Below are 16,354 nucleotides of genomic sequence, written 5' to 3' on the forward strand. Positions count from 1 at the left end.
CAAGAGTTGTAATGGAGTGATGAGTAAGTGGGAAGGAGTCCCCTTTTATAGGGAAGGGAGGCTCCTTCCTTCACTTGTTTTCCAATGTGGGATACAAAAACACTATTCTAGTCTAGAAAGCATGTTGTGAAGGCAACTTGGCAAGGTTGGGAACTTGGCTTCCCGACAAGCTCTTGAGCACTTTCGACCATTGTGGCGTAGCTTGGAAATCGGCTACGGGATGCATATCGTGGTTGGGTCCCACCATGGCTCGTGGGCCCCCCACGAGGGTGTTGTTTATGCTTGGTGACATAGATATTAGCCTTGTTAGTAGAGGTATCTACAAGTCCCCGAAGTCCCCAAGTGAGAGGAGCTTCTTGGTGGGGCAGTTATAAACACGATGTTATCAAACATAAAAAAGGTCCAAGAGGCGCCTAGCCCCTATAAGTCCCCGAACTCCGTAAGCAAGAAGGGACTCGTTAACCTGCACAACAAAGACAAGAAAAATGAGCATATGTAAAATGCTTGTTGTATTGGGCAACGTACGTGAGTTGCATTGATATGCATTTGCATATCCAAATGTACGAGGTGCACGATACATGTTGATGTATATATGTGAATGGCACCGAGTATGATTGGTTTATGACATATGAGTTCGAGAATGCACATGATTGTGTACGCATAGTAAGAATGAGCATATGAAGTGAATATGATGCGTAAAATGAGTGGTGTGCGTAAGAAAACGAACGAGGTTGAGTTGATGAGGTTACGCCCGTGAGGCGTAAGTTGCACGAATGCCGTGAATGCGAGAGTTTGTAACTCAAATGTGAACGTTTATGTTAGTTTGGTTTCCGCTCGTATTAATGGAACGCGAAACGAATTCGATTTGTGGAAAATGACAAATGGTAGAAGAATTCAATGTTCCATTAATGTGCATGATGCTGAGGAGACGCGAGTGTAAAGCTAGGGAATGCCGGGAAGGCAAGCGCGTGGAAACTCGGGGATGCCGAGAAGGCAAGAGCGTTAGAGCTCAAGTTGTTGCCATGAGGCATTAACGGGTAGCTCGAAGGTGATCCCCTGAGGCATGAGCGTAACCATTGCTAATTATGCTGGGCTGTATGTACAAGTCCCCGAAGTCCCCAGTCAAGGAGAGTTTTCTTGCAAGGTTGATACCAAAGCGTAGCTTTGTGGCGTATATCAAGCATAATGAGTGCGACTGCGTCGTCCATCTAGAATTTTGTTGGAGCGAACGTTTTTACCCTTTCGGGTGGGCCCTTTCTGGGCCCTCCGAGGAGCCCCCAACTCCTGGTTATAGACCTCCGTATGGTTGGAAAATTGTTTGATGAGGGGAGCTGCGTTTGAGCAGTGGGCGTTAGGTGGCGAACCTAATCTTTCATACCCAAGCGTCGGGAGTTAACTGCCAGATCAATGGCTGCCACGGGCTGTGTTAACCGGTCCCTTTACTCTTTCCCGGAGGAGAAAATCTTGACTGCAATGCTGCATAGCGGTCATTGTCACTGTGAGGCGTTGCCTTACAGCTTGGCGGTTGGTCATAGACCCCAGACTCGTGGAGTCTAAACCCGCTTTAGGTATTTTTCCCGTAGGGAGAGTTTGACAAAGTATGGTGCTCGGAGGCTAGACAATATGTTTACATATAGTGTACATGTAAATCTTGCTAATTGTATGAAGGACAATAAATGAGCATAGCAAGTAATATATGCGGATCTTATGACCATGTAACGTGCAGAATTTAGATAGTTGCAAGTGTAATGGGTGTCCATATAAATTTTTTTGGAGTAGCTCCCGGTAAATAGTATGAAGCATTGTGAACTTGGGGCTTAACTAAAGCATGTTGGATATGTTAGAGAGAGTTGGGTTGTGTTCGAGCAAGTTGGGTGTAGTTGAGTGAGTTGGCGTTGTTCGAGCATGCGGGGCTTGGCCCAAACAAGTCGTGGCCATGCTCGATATCCAAGAAAGTCGTAACCCAAACAAGTCGTAATTCGAGCAAGTTTAGTAAAGTCATAAGTGTCACAAGCTTCTAAGCATGGCATAATTTATTTAAATGAGTGTCATATTAAATTGACTTAAGCATGGCATGTGTATAGCATGTACTTGTAGTAAAGTTGCTAATAACATTTTTGTATTGTTGTAAACATGTTCAAGGATCATGGAAACATGTTAAGGCATGGCAATAATATGTAAGCATATATAGTAGGTGTGCTACTAAAAATTGATACAAGTTGGAAGCATGCTTTAAAAGTTATTTGAGACATACAAGGCGTGGCCTTGCCATGGCAATAGTTCTAATTGCAAGAGCATAAAGAATGAGATATAGTTACTTATCTTATGCTAATTTGGAGTATATTGGAATTGGAATCAATGTAAGTACCCAAATCATGTTAGAGTTGTTCAAGCATGACGCTCCATTGCTCCGGCGAAGTTCTTTAGTAGAAGGATGATGATTTCTCTAATTGGAGAGGTGATCGGTGATTATGTTTCCTTAATATAAGATAAAGTAGATGATTAGTAACTTAATCATATGATTTGGTTGACTACATGTATGTAGTGGGGATTTCATGTAAATGTGTTGAAGTATAGTATAGTTATGACTTTATGACATTGATTGACAACTAGATGCTCGAATCTCACAAGCATGAGCGAGTGTAAATTTGTATTTCATTTGAATTGTGTGAGGCCAAAAGTGAGAATTGATTAACTTTGTGGACATGACATATTGAGCTTTGAATGATATGAGGAGTCATAAGAAAGTGGCTATATATGTGACATATACATGTAGCAAAGAGTACAACCATCGACTATGAAGGATATACCGCAAACTCACAGCAAGGCTACTTATAGTTTGGTATTGATGTTTAATTGCAAGTACGAACGTGTTTGGGGGAAGCAAATAATTGAAATGCTAACTCACATAATTGGCTAACCTATCAATTAAGTATATGTGTGTTGTAGTAGCACATGCGTGTAGAGCATATTTAAATTAGCTAGACTTGTGGTGCAAGTGTGCACAAGCAAACACGTGTACTATGTTGTTCAAGTGTGTCACTAATTTAGAGCATGGCAGATCATATGTAAAATTGGACCATGGCAAGTGTATTTCAGTACCTTAAATGTAATGGCATAGGGGAAATGATTGTAAAGACCTTTGTATATTATACAAATTCATATATGTATTAGTGAGCTAACATCAGTAGTATATGCTTAATGAGTCGCACGTCATGTTTTTGCTATGCGGTAATGATAATTTAGTCATGTTATTTCCCAAGTAGGCACGTAGTGTGTGCTGCTGTCGAGCTATTCTTTGGACACAAAGTATGAATGTGCAGCAATAGCTTATATGTTTGACTCCAGAACATATGCAGACTCAACTGCATATGAAAAAGAAGAGGACTTAGCTTTTTCTTCGAGGTGCTGCAGGTCCAAGCGAAGGCTCGCCGTGATGAGTCGTGGGTGTCCATAGCAATTATGGCATGGCTGCAATTTCTGGTTCTGCAGATTTCTTGCTCCAATCCATCCCAAGAGCCTTCCCAAAAGACGACCCAGCAATCATTGATGGCTATGTGCGTATATATTTGTGAATTGGAAGCTTTGACCACTGTAAGAGCTGGAAAACATGATTGAAGACCAGTACTTGGTTAGTTATTGGTCAGCGTTGACGTTGAAATGGTTGAAGCTTGACGGGCTGCCAAGTTGGCTTGACGGCTGTACTGTGCTTGTGTGCGTTATCGGAAGGAGGAGAACGCAAGGAGAGATTGGCGGGGCTCTGTTCGACAGCACAAAGGTGGGGGCTCGATGAAGAGTTTTCCGTTAAGTGAAGCTTGGAGCTTGGCGGCCGTCAACCCATATTTGACGGTGGAGACGAAGCTTGGCGGATGGCGGACGACGCTTGGCGGAGTTTGTTTGGCGGAAAAGCTTGGAGGTGCTGATCGATTAGCGGAGCCCTTGTTGTTGATGGAGTTATGATCGATAACAGATGACGGAGTTTGACGGACCGACGCCTGGGGGTGCTCTCCTTGGCGGATGGTGCTTGGCTCTGAGTATTGATGGATCACAGTTGCTGATCGATGGTGAAGTCTGGGTTTGTCATGGTTGTCGAGAGCATTTGTATCTGTATCCAGAGTAGATACTGCTACCTTCTTGAAGAAGTGCAAGCCGCAAAGCTGCATTGCATTTTGGTATGGCGGTGGTTCTTGTTGGCGGTGCGACAAGAAGGTGTTAGAAACAGTATGCTTAAGCAATCACAAACACATAATTTAGAACCTATACTAGATCAAATCATGCATATTCGAAAACTGAATTCTGTTCCAACAGTGTTTGAAATCTCCTTGAGTTAAATCCAAGTGAGAAGAAATCTCCTTGAGGAAGATTCAAGTGAGGTGAAATCTCCTCTAGACAGATCTTGGAGAGGTAATATTCCCTTGAGATGGATCCGAGTGAGGAAGAAAATCCTTAACGGATTCCTTTGAGACAGATCTAATCCTCTTCAATGGAAACTGATTTCCATTCAAACTCTAACACTGAATGTAAGTATGAAATAGGGATTGAAAACAACATATCAATCCTGAACCTGCAGAAAACAAGAACACAAGATTATGAACCCAGAAAACTTACTCGATGCACTCCCACTGTCCATGATAGCCTTCTCCTGATTTCACCCTTATGTTCTTTTAGTATATGGGACTAACAACAAGAACAACTCATGCATCAGAAGGGACCAATCTGACATATACATATAGCAATGCAGCAAATCAGTTTCATCCATAAAGAAACTGATTTCATTGCTTAACTGCCTATTTAACTGCTCTGCAACTGTATTTCTATTTTGAATTCAAAATAATATATATAAGCTTATCCATAAGTCAAGATTAATTGACAACTTATACAACTATTGTTTAAACTCTGATCAAATTACATAGTTATATGAATATATGTACACTCGCATATCAGTGTATGAACTCTAAGCAATGTCCAGTTCCCTATGTAAGCCATGTCATAGCTTACAATCTCCTACTGAACTTGACATTGCCTCAAAATCATATATGACAATCATACATTATATACATATAAATTGATCTACTAAAGTGTGCACTGTGAGTTTAAACACTTAAGTGATTCAAATTCAATTGATTAATAATTCTGTCAATTATGACTGCTTCAAGAAACCTAAGAACAACATGGTGAATGAGGATAGACACCAGTGTTCCAAGATCACCTTGTAACAGACTATAATCACATGAATTTCACCCATAGCAGTATAAGCATACTTGTGTTATAAATGCATTTAATCACATGTATGCTTGAAGTCCTACCAAAATTTCTAAATTAATAGAATTGGCAACCAAATTATATTTCACACTACTTAATATTGTCAAGGCAGAAATATCACTTTGGTCATCGAACTATGGCTCGCTCGACACTTTGGTCATCCAACTTTTAAAAACTTCATTTTGGTCATCGAACTTTATCATCGCATATCACTTTGGTCATTCCGTTTGTTTTTTCTGTTAACTCCAAGGGTATTTTGGAGATTTAAAGTTTTACTCGCCATTTTTTTAACTCAATCCAACTTTTTCCGTCTAAACATAAAACTCCATCCAATTTTGCCAACTTTTCCCTCCTTTTATAATTCCTTGATTTATTAAATCAATATTTTTCTTCCTCTTATATTCCCTCCCTTTGAATCATTCTCTGACTTGATTATTTTTCTCTGTTGTATGCTTTGATTACTGATGATGAATGCATGAATAAAAGGAGGGAAAAGTTGGCAAAATTGGATGAAGTTTTATGTTTAGGCGGGGAAAATTGGATTAAGTTATAAAAATGGTGGGTAAAACATTTCATCTCCAAAATACCCCTATAATTAACAGAGAAAACGGAGAAAATTGACGGAATGACCAAAGTGATATACGGTGATATAGTTCGATGACCAAAATGAAGTTTTTAAAAGTTGGATGACCAAAGTGTCGAACGAGCCATAGTTCGATGACCAAAGTGATATTTCTCCCTATTGTCAATCTGCAAGATTTGCTATTCATTGATAGCCAACTGAATTTGTACAACTTGAGTATGCAGAAAGACAATAAGGTGAAATTGCAAAAATGTAGATGAACTTTACTGATCAATTTACTGCAGAACAATGAAAACCACTCTATGCCATGATAAGTAAGGATGACGAACATCCAACTAGCCTTGTATAGGACATATTTTCCATGCTTTTCTTCGGTGATGCATTCTTGGGGTACTAATCTTTATGAGACTCATCTCCCTTGGAAATTGTTGACTCTCCTTTTGTTTTCTTCAACAAACAAATATTGTTGCTAGAAGATAACATATGATCATCAACATATAGGATCGAAAAATGAAGTTTCTCCCACTGGTTTTAGTGATCATCTTCTACAAAACCTTCAAGCTGCAGCATTTAAATTTTTTGCATTTTTCATTATTCATAGACTGCATTGCTTTTATAACTGAAATAAGATAATTCTTTTCTTCTAAATCAGTCACCATGACGATCAGATACATGTAATTATCATCTGATGTGGCTGGTTTTCTTGCTCTTAAGGATTTTCTCAAGATTATAGCTTGTGATGCTTCTGCAATTTCTATGGTTTATATTGACACTGTACCACCTGCAATCTGCTCATTTTGTACATTTGTGCCAGTAATGACATTATCCATAATTGAATCATGTTGTGTTGCACACTTGGATTTTTCTCATTTGTCTAGGATTGATATATTGCTGCAATCCTAATTTGAAACTGATATATTGTTGTCTTGATACGTAAATCACTTATCCATTTCATTAGCTACTTGTGATGAGTCTGCATCTCTTTCTGAACCACCTGCTGCTATATTTCTAGAATCAGCCATTCCATAAACATGTATAGTCCCAACCTCCTCTCCTGTAACATACTCCTTAATCTCACTAACCTTACTTCTTACTGCCTAGCCAAGTACTTTTGTGTCACTGCTTATCATATATCCAAAGTACTTCAACATTGATGACTTTGATATATATATGATTGTTGTTGCTTATCAATATATGTATTTATATGCATATACACAAAATCGAGACAATTTGCGAACTTGTTATGACTTGTAAGAATGTTGATCTTTGTCTTGATGATGTAGTTGATCCAACTTTTCTCCATGTGTTCTTGCAATTGACGAATTGCTTCTGATGTATGAAAACCATGCTTGTAAATCTAATTTCCAAACATCATTTTTGCAATTTCTAATACTTCAAATTTCCTTAGCTGCCCTTTTATTGAGGCTTTCAGCAGCTAACCATTCCTCTCTAGCCTTGATTGAGTGTTGTTGAGCAGAACAATGGTCACCTCTTACAAAGACATTAGTGGCAGCTTTCGAATGCTGAGACGCTGACCTTATCATCCTTAATGCATTTGTTCGTATCCTCAAGTAAACATCATCCTCTTCCTACATAGGTTTGATGGGTACAGGCTCCAAAATCCTAGTAGTTAGTTTCATATCTCCAGCACCATTAGAAAGCTTTGGTCTATACAAATCATTATTCATTACAGCCATAATATCCTCCACCAAAATGTAATCAGCCTAGGAGTAACTTGATCCTCTTCATGTAATATCTCTTGTAGAATTTCCATCTAATAAGGATCTTTTACCATCCCTATTCTCTGTCATGATAGTCTTTAATGCTAATGGCTGGGAGGATGGCTCAATTTGTTTTGCTTGGTCAGTTACTCCATGAACATCTATCGTATTGCAACTTTCTGCTCCATTTTCTTTGTGCAACTTCAATATCTATCAATCCTTCATAACTTTCTCCCTCTCTATTTTCATCATGAATTTAACCACCAATTCAAAAGTCAAAATAGTATGTATATTCCTCAACTTCTTTTCCAAAATCCAAATTGTCAAGAACAAGTACAGAAATCCAACACCGCCATTGAAAATGGTCGAGACTATTTGCTAACTTCAAAAGCCTAGATAACTTGCTGGAACATAAACTCTTTTTGTTAACTTTCATATACATACTGAGCAAGAGCACCACAAGAAGAATTATGTCTAGGAAATTATCAACGCATGATTAATGCATGAAGAAGGAGGAGTCAGAAAATCAAAAGCTGGAACTCTCACAGATTTCCCATATAATCTGGTCCATAAATCCTCCATCATCCTTTTCACTTACTCTAGACCTCTAGTGCTCTTCTTACTCAAACTTTGGACCCAACCAAAAGTGTACCTTTCCTTTTCTTGATAAACTCCCCTAACATTGCCTTGTCCGTTGAAGCTATACATGAACATTAACATTTCTGTGCAAATATAACTAGAATAGATACTGCACTTGTAATCCCATAATTCCAGAAAACAAAAATTGAGGAACAACAAACTAACTTGAGGAACTGGATTGGTTCATTTTAATGCTTCTCCTTCCTTCAACACATTGATCATAATTTTGTACTCCCAAGTTCAACTCTATGTCACTTTAACATTTCCCAAAATTTGAGTCATCCTGTAGTTCAACCTAATTGATGCTCAAAGGAAAATGCATAAATGTGTATGAAATTGATCAGTAAAATCATTCTAGTTTATCATGATACTAGAATTTTCTGTATGTCCCAAATAAAATGAAAATTCATGATTTGAACATTCATTTCACACCAAATGCATATGTTCAGAAAATAAAACTCAATCATTTTCAAGATTTTGACATCCTTTGGGGTGTACTAATCTCCAATGATTTCTGAATGTTCAATTTTCATCATATACAAAATCAAGAACCAAATGTTTGATACCAGACTTCTTTGGAATTAAGGACCAAATTAAATTTTAAGTTGCTTGATTTTATTGTTGAAAACCAAATAAGACAATTAATCTCCTTTACACTAAGCCATTTTGATAGCATTTAGCATCTAAGAAGATTTAATGGACTTTATATCAACAATGTGATCATGACCAACCTGAAAGCCATTTACTAAAATATGTATGTATATATGCAGAAAATGAACTTTTCTATTTTCGAGATTTGACATCCTTTGTGGAGTACTATTCTCTAATAGTTCTGAATGCTCATTCACCTAATATATACAAGATTATGAAACCAAATGTTTGATGCAGAATTTCTTTGGAAATTAGGACCAAATTCAATTTTAAGTTTCATAATCTCTTTTTTGATGAAATTGAAGACAGTTTCATTGCTATCTATATGACACTATTTTGATAGCATTTTCATATGCAAAATGCAACTGAATTCATTCTATATATTTCATCAGTTTTGTTGATCCTTTAGGATATTCATATATGAGGCCACTTTGACAGCACACCACATATGAAGTTTTCAAAATCAATATTAGAAACTTTAAACATGCATATCCATCATTTAGCATTTCAAAATAACATGGATAACATAAATATGCATTGAGATGCATGAATACAATGTAATCTTCATATGAAATAGAGATCCTCTTTGAATCAAAAGTGCTATAAGAGTCTACCTTTGGCTAAACTTAATAAGCTGATATCAGAAATTTCTGTGACTGACTCTTGACTTTAGAAAATCATAACTAATCCCAGAAAATTCCATTTTGGGTGATTCTAGTTCCAAATGACTCTATAAGATGTCTACTTAAACTCTTTAGTATAAACTGACCTCAAATTCCCAGTAGATCAGTACAGTTTTGTAAAAGCAAGCGACAGGGTTGAAATTCCAGAAAATCTGAAAATGGCTAAAATTTCTTTCTTTGGCAAAAAGCCTTTTCACCACACAAGAAAAGCATTGTGATTTCTAAGCAATGTTCTAAGGCTATTGCTCGGATTGAAAGCACATCAATTAAACAAGTAAACATCCCATGTCCCCATGATACAATGCTCAATATGTAATGTATGAATGGCAAAGCAAATTTGATCTTGTTGCTGACCATTAAGTCAACAGTTATCTCTAACTATGTAAACACTTGGACATATATAGCAATTGAGAGACAATTAAAATAGCAACAACATTTGTCAAGATCTGTCATGCAAATCATGCATATACAATTGATTATGAATTTTGGTTAATTATGAGTATGCCATTATACAGATCAACACATGCTAGATAATTAAGATGACTATGCCAAATATAAGATTGTAAATCAACAGCAATATGAATCAAAGCCAAAACATAATCTGCTCCAAATTAAATATTAAAGCCAGAAATCAAAACTGAAGAGTATGTGATACTAACAAGATGCAGTTCCAGAATCCATTGATGCTTCTCCAATATCCACTCATCAATTATAATCCAAGTAATACATAAACACATACCAATTAATCTAGCCACACACTAACAATGTGAACAGCATACATTAATATCAAACAACCAAATAAAATAATGCCTCAAGGGAACTCACCAAATCGAAGACTGATATTTTGGATACATATCTCATCTGTTCAAAAAGTAAGACTTGGATCGACACCAACTTGGTAGAAGGCACTATTTGGTGATCAACAGAAGGTGATAGAGGTTGGTGATTACCTTAATTGCCCTGTGGTCATTTTCTCCTCTTCTCAATGAATGAGGGAAATGGATAATAAATTTGGGAAAACCCAATTTCATTTACATCAATCTAGAGAAAAATGGATTTGCAAAGGTGAGAGCATGCATATGTGGATAGATGCATCAGATATGCAATCTATATGTAAATAACTGTATGCGGATTATATGAACAAAAAAATTCCCAGAATTCACAATTGTAATGCAGTTAGTTTCTTCAACATGTAATTGATCTATGTATGGTTGCTCTGATACCAATTGTTAGAAACAGTATGCTTAAGCAATCACAAACACATAATTTAGAACCTATACTAGATCAAATCATGCATATTCGAAAACTGAATTCTGTTCCAACAGTGTTTGAAATCTCCTTGAGTTAAATCCAAGTGAGAAGAAATCTCCTTGAGGAAGATTCAAGTGAGGTGAAATCTCCTCTAGACAGATCTTGGAGAGGTAATATCCCCTTGAGATGGATCCGAGTGAGGAAGAAAATCCTTAACGGATTCCTTTGAGACAGATCTAATCCTCTTCAATGGAAACTGATTTCCATTCAAACTCTAACACTGAATGTAAGTATGAAATAGGGATTGAAAACAACATATCAATCTTGAACCTGCAGAAAACAAGAACACAAGATTATGAACCCAGAAAACTTACTCGATGCACTCCCACTGTCCATGATAGCCTTCTCCTGATTTCACCCTTATGTTCTTTTAGTATATGGGACTAACAACAAGAACAACTCATGCATCAGAAGGGACCAATCTGACATATACATATAGCAATGCAGCAAATCAGTTTCATCCATAAAGAAACTGATTTCATTGCTTAACTGCCTATTTAACTGCTCTACAACTGTATTTCTATTTTGAATTCAAAATAATATATATAAGCTTATCCATAAGTCAAGATTAATTGACAGCTTATACAACTATTGTTTAAACTCTGATCAAATTACATAGTTATATGAATATATGTACACTCGCATATCAGTGTATGAACTCTAAGCAATGTCCAGTTCCCTATGTAAGCCATGTCATAGCTCACAGAAGGTAGCTTTGATCAAATCTTGGGTGTTGGAGCTCGTTATGCTTGTTCCATTGACATAATGATGACGTGCTATATGGTGCCTTGACGCGAGATTGAGCGATGATGCTGATCAAAGAAGATGAACTATTGCAAATGAATGAGGATGTTGGTCCGACGTTGAGGTGCATGTCGGTGGTGATCGAGGAAGAAGATTGGGTGCACGCCAAAGATGGAGGTGACGCGGTGTCAATTCACTCAGTGGGTTTCATGTTAAATTTGGGGGATTTGCGTCAATGGGAGACCTATGTCAAGTGAGTAGCCGAAGGATGTAGTGTTGACGACGGAGTGCATCAAGGATGCCGTAAATCGTGCTTATGTTTGCCATTGGGTGGCCAGACTATATTTTTGGGTGTCCAGAGTAAATGGGCACCCAAAGTTTTGTTTTTTTTGGTTTTTTTTTGTTTACCACCAAGTATGGGACTCTTTTGTGTTTTTACCACCAAAGATGGGATATTTTGTTGCCATCCTTTAAGTGAGTTGTCAGGAAGGATCCACTAAGTGAGTTGCCACCATCCGCTAAGTGAGTTGTAATGTGCGAAAGTGAGTTGTTGCCGCAAAGGAAGGGATGGGGCAATTTTTTTTTCTTTTTTTTCTTGTTGGCGTTTCTCTAGCCTTGATTGCGGTTGATCAGCCTTTAGTTGGCATTGACCTGCCTTTAATTGGCGTTGACCTGCCTTGATTGGCGTTGACCAGCAGTTTGATGTCTTGCATTGGGAGCCAAAGATGATCCGAGAAGATTGAGAAAGTGTTAATCAAAGAAGATGATGCCCAGTGAGCAACTTTGATAACTCAAAGAAGAAAAGAAATTTTTTTTTGAGCTCCGCTAAGCTGACTTAACGCATGGTAAGTGACGAAACCATTGTATTGGCTTCCCACAGACGGCGCCAAATGTTAATGTTAGAAACCGAAGGCTCTAATTAACGTTAAAGAGAAAAGATAGAGACATAGATAACGCCGACAAGTATAGTGGTTCGTCTCCCACTTTGGGGGAGACTACGTCCACTTAAAGCTTTACTATGTGTCGGGCCTTGAGGCTCAACAAGATTACAAGAGTTGTAATGGGATGATGAGTAAGTGGGAAGGAGTTCCCTTTTATAGGGAAGGGAGGCTCCTTCCTTCACTTGTTTTCCAATATGGGATACAAAAACAACTATTCTAGTCTAGAAAAGCATGTTGTGAAGGCAACTTGGTAAGGTTGGGAATTTGGCTTCCCGACAAGCTCTTGAACACTTCCGACCATCGTGGCGTAGCTTGGACGTCGGGCTACAGGATGCATATCGCCGTTGGGTCCCACCACGGCATGTGGGCCCCCCACGAGGGTGTTGTTTATGCTTGGTGACAAAGATATTAGCCTTGTTAGTAGAGGTATCTACACTTGGGGTGCACTTTGGGTGGCAATATCACTATATTTGGTGTCGGGTATGGGTATAACTATCCCTTACCATCAGAACCTTGCCCACCAGAGCTTTAAGGTCCCCAAATGGCTTGAATACTCGCTGGCTTATTATGCAGTTCTGTCACTTCAGGTCTCATTCTAACTTAATTTCTGTCTTGGGGGTTTCCTTCTGCTACTAGTATAATTTCACCATACAGTGCTAAGTAGACCCATGAGTTTTAGAAATTCTTAATTTGGATTTAGATTGGTTAAGTAGAAAACCTACTATATGGATGTTTTCAATGTGAAGGAGTTCAAGGAATCATGTAGAGAACCTTTTTATATATATGTGGGAGCTTTCCTTTGCTGTGTAGGGTAGTCCACTTGAATGGGTGAGTAGCCATAGATACCACCATCAATTTACAGACAAATTGAGAGACCCTCATAGCCCCACTAAGGGATTTTGGTTTAGTCACGTGAATTGGGCGTTTGATTATCATTCTCGGTTTGGAAGTATATGAATCTAAATCTCTCTCTCTCTCTCTCGTTATAACTCTCTTTATTTTTTAGTAAGAAGGATAACTGATGAAGAACGTGGGAGATTTGGAATGCCAACTATACTATAGGTTTCTTCATTATACCTACTTCCTTCATTCAGTTCTTCTTGGAGTTGCACTCTATTTGGCCGGAGGATTACCTTTTGTGGTTTGGGGAATGGTAAAATTTCATTTCACTATTCTATTTTGGGTTTTTATCACCACTAAAGTCCAAACTTTCTGGCACTGGATAGAATGATACCAAACTTTTAAAAGTGATCAAAAAGGTACCTAGACCTATAAAAATTGATCAATTTCATACCCAACTTTCAAAAGTGATCAAAAATGTACCTAGATTTAAAGAAATTGATCAATTTCATATCTCCATCCATTTTCCGTCACTTCTCAGTTCAAACTAAGGGTATATACAACCTTTTACTCTTTTTTCTTGCTTATGTGAAAGTAGTTGGATCAATGGTTATTAAGCAATAGAACTACGTGAAAATACAATGGTCTCGCCGTCACCGATGACACCACAAAATTGTAATTCAAATTCGAAAGTTTTGCAGAATTGGAATCCGAAACTGAATACAGAGATGCACGGATGCAACATCAAACCCATAAATTGAAGTGATTTGTGGTCAAATGAGTCATCAACCATCCCAATTTTCTTCTTCTATAGAATTAAAATCTTTCATTCAATTTTAATTCCACCATCTTAGAAACAAATAAGGTTGGGATGTTTCCTACCTTCTGAAAAAAGAAGAGAATCAATAAAATAAAATAAAAAATAATTAAAAATAAGTTTTTGTGTGAAAATACCATTATAACCCCAAAAAACATCTCACATAAAAACATCTTACAGGCACCGCACTCAATCAATTTTAATAGATAAGTGATGGAAAATAAACCAAGGTATCAAGTTGATATTTTTTAAAAGTTTAGGTATCATTTTGATCAATTTTAAAAGTTGGGTATCATTATGTCCAGTGCAAAAAAGTTTAGACACCATTGGTGATAAAAACTCTTCTGTTTTTGCTGAAAACCATCTCTCTTTTTTTTTTTTCCACAAATTATTTAACCTTTTTTTCCTTACCTTTGTAGGGTGTAAGGGTGGTAGTCGTTTCACATGCAAGTTACTTTTTCAATAAACTCTATTTGCCACACTTGGGGAAAACAAACATGCGATACTGGTGATGTGTCTAAAAACAACTGGTAATATAGAAAACGATTTTCTGATGAGATTACGTATTATTAAATTAACATATTGAATTTAATTACTTAATTAGGTTGTTTGGATTGCTGGCATTCGGAGAAGGTTGGCACAATAATCACCACGCTTTTGAGTACTCAGCTCGACAGGGCTTAGAACGGTGGCAAATTGATACTAGTTGGTATGTGATTAAGTTTCTTCAAGTTGTGGGTTTGGCCACAGATGTGAAACTGCCAACCGAGATTCAGAAGAAATGAAAAGCTCTAGCAAAAAATTCGATCATGAAGGATAAGTAATTTGACCAATTAGCCATATATATGGCATTCTTGCTTATTGGCCACATCCTGGCCTAGTAGCTCCTACATCTCCGCATGTGGTTGGGAATAAACTTTTGCTATCTAGATGTATGAACATTGATAAGTGTTTATGCCTCGATTGTGATTTAGCCCACGGGAGTATCCGTGAGCTGATTGCAATTATAGCTTTTATCGGTGAAGTATGAATATTTTCTTTCAGCCTTTATTAAATAAAAGTTGTGGGGGTTCCTAAATCCTCCTTCCCTTAGTAGCTTCTTAGCTACCATTTGTACTAATGTTCAAAAAAAAATAAAATCATCTATACTAATATAATAGATAATGAAACAAATAAGTAGCTCACAAAGTTTCACCTAAAATTTGGATAATTTTCTCTCAATTTCCACCATTTCTTTCGAAAATTTATCGATATCGAAATTTTCCGAATATTTTCCTTGAAATTTTCATTTTTCAGACTATCGATATTTCCTCGATACTCGATATTTTGGTGATTGTATCAAACCAAAAAGAACTAATGTTAGACTCTAGTCAGAATGACCATTACATACTCTTCTGTTGGCATAATTAGAATATACAGAAAAGAAGTTGTGGTACTACCATGGTGGTACATAGAGACAAGTCCACTAAATTGATTATCCAATGCTCATTTATTCCTCGCAAGCCTATTAAACTATGAAACATAAACATAGAACATAAACTTCCTACAAACATAAAGAACATATTCACCAATTGTTGTGGCTTTTTAGTAGGTCTATGTTTTTTTATTAGACATTTGCATACATATCTTTCCTTCGATTACACTTTAACCCAGGTGAAAGGATGCATATATCCGTAGGTTTGACAATATTTGTTCTACTACCTTTTTTTTTTTTTTGAAGGAAATGAGGTCAGCCCTTTATTAAACTGAAAACAAATTACATCAAAGGAACTTCAGCTGCAAGTGCAGCCATGAGAAAATTAGGAGCAGAAAAATAAAAACAATCATCTTCGAGTCTACTACCCAAAGCAGCTAAAGAATGAGCAATTGAATTGGCCTTCCTATCAACATGGACAACCCTCAAGTTGATGTAAGTCTCAAGCAGCAAACTCACATCCACATATATCCGACCCAACACCGAGGTATTAACAGAAGTCTGACCAATTTGTCGGTGCACCTCTTGTTGTGCATCTGTTTCTAGAACAACCGGCATAAAACCTTGCTCAATAGCAAAAAGCATTGCATGTTGACATGCTAGAGCCTCAGCATGTTCAGCAAAAAGAAGACCACTCAAGGGTCCTGCCCCGCCTGTATGCATGGCACCGTTAAAATCCCTAATCAAG

The 16,354-nt window shown here is 37.4% G+C and overlaps 1 pseudogene; it reads left to right on the forward strand.

The window, feature by feature from the left end:
* The first annotated feature begins 13,499 nt into the window (after positions 1–13,499).
* Positions 13,500–15,242, forward strand: LOC112165831 (annotated as a pseudogene).
* Positions 15,243–16,354: the final 1,112 nt, after the last annotated feature.

Source organism: Rosa chinensis, chromosome 1 (genome assembly GCF_002994745.2).
Source record: "Rosa chinensis cultivar Old Blush chromosome 1, RchiOBHm-V2, whole genome shotgun sequence".
NCBI classification, from domain to species: Eukaryota; Viridiplantae; Streptophyta; class Magnoliopsida; order Rosales; family Rosaceae; genus Rosa; species Rosa chinensis.